This window comes from Crocuta crocuta, unplaced genomic scaffold (assembly GCF_008692635.1).
Source record: "Crocuta crocuta isolate KB4526 unplaced genomic scaffold, BGI_CrCroc_1.0 scaffold13, whole genome shotgun sequence".
Lineage (NCBI taxonomy): Eukaryota > Metazoa > Chordata > Mammalia > Carnivora > Hyaenidae > Crocuta > Crocuta crocuta.
This window is the reverse complement of record NW_027530007.1, coordinates 5310927-5312073: the sequence shown is the minus strand read 5'-3', so window position 1 is coordinate 5312073 and position 1147 is coordinate 5310927. Positions and strand designations below refer to the sequence as shown.

The 1147-nt window shown below is 63.8% G+C and overlaps 1 protein-coding gene across 1 annotated transcript in view; it reads right to left on the bottom strand.

Annotated features, from left to right (window-relative positions):
* Positions 1 to 1147, bottom strand: part of CHD5 (chromodomain helicase DNA binding protein 5) — a 57132-nt gene that overhangs the window by 55573 nt on the left and 412 nt on the right. The gene's annotated exons all lie outside the window — the stretch shown is intronic.

Sequence of the window (1147 nt, the reverse complement as noted above, 5' to 3'; positions counted from 1 at the left end):
ACCTCAGCCCTCCCCCTCCCCCTCCCCCTCCCCCTCGCGCTGCCCTGGAGCAATGGGCTCAAGCAGTGAGAACAGGTAGTGGGGAGGTGACCCAACCCCTCTGGCCCAAAGTGAGGCAGGTGCCCCCCATCAACCCTCCCCATGCTCTGAGCCCTAACACAACCAGGGAGAGGAGAGTATGGAGGGAAAGGGGACAGGGAACCCCATCAGGGTTCAGGGTTAGCTCATGTTCAGCTGTCCACTGGCCCAGCAGTGCCACAAAGGGCCCCGCCCCAAGCACCACTGGCAAACGGAGGAGGCCTAAGAACAGCGTAGGGAGGAGCGGGCCTCCTGGGTAGAAAACAGCCATGGGGTTTCCGTGCCTGTACTGGGCCTCTGTGTTCCCTCCCAGAAAATGGGCCTAATTCCTTGCACCCAGGAACAGTCAATTATTGTCCAAGCAACCCCACCCATAAGGGGCCACCTCACCCCCACTCCACCAAAGCTGGCAGGCCCTTCGCAAACTTGGCCGGACTGTCTGAAAGGCAGTGAGGCCAGGCTCCCTTAAGGGACCCAGTCAGTGGTAAAGCAAGCAAACAAGTGGGGGGTGGAGAGGAGCACCCCCCCACACAGTGGGCGGGACCACCTGGTGGGAATCCCTTCTCCAGGAAGAGTCCTAGCAGCCTGGGGAGCAGCTGCTGCCTGCACACAGGAGTCCCGGGAGCCTATGTGCAGAATGTCCCATCCGCCCTCCCTCAAAGGCACTCGTGGGGCCAGACAGCACCCTCGGGCTCAGGAGGTCCCCTGGAGCGCCCCCAAGTCCCCCAGGAGCCCAGAAGGGGCCATGGGCTTGGTGCCGGGCAGCTGAGAAGAGTCCACCAGAAGTGGGGGTGGGAGGCTGGCCGACAGGGTGAGGCCCTGCCCAGCTGCGCCAGGGAGAGAACCGTCCCAAACAAATGGTGAGCAGTTAAGTAAAGGATGATCCAGCAAGGTTACCCCGGACGCACAAACCCTGCTTAAGCTGAATTCTGAGGGGCCGGCGAGGGCTGGGGCGGCGGCCCTGGGCGTCAGGCCCGTGGTCAGAGCTGGATGGGCTGGAGATGCGGGCGGCCAGGGCAAAGTGTTCGGGCCCCGGGCCGGGAAGGGGAGCAGGAGCCCTCGCTGGCCC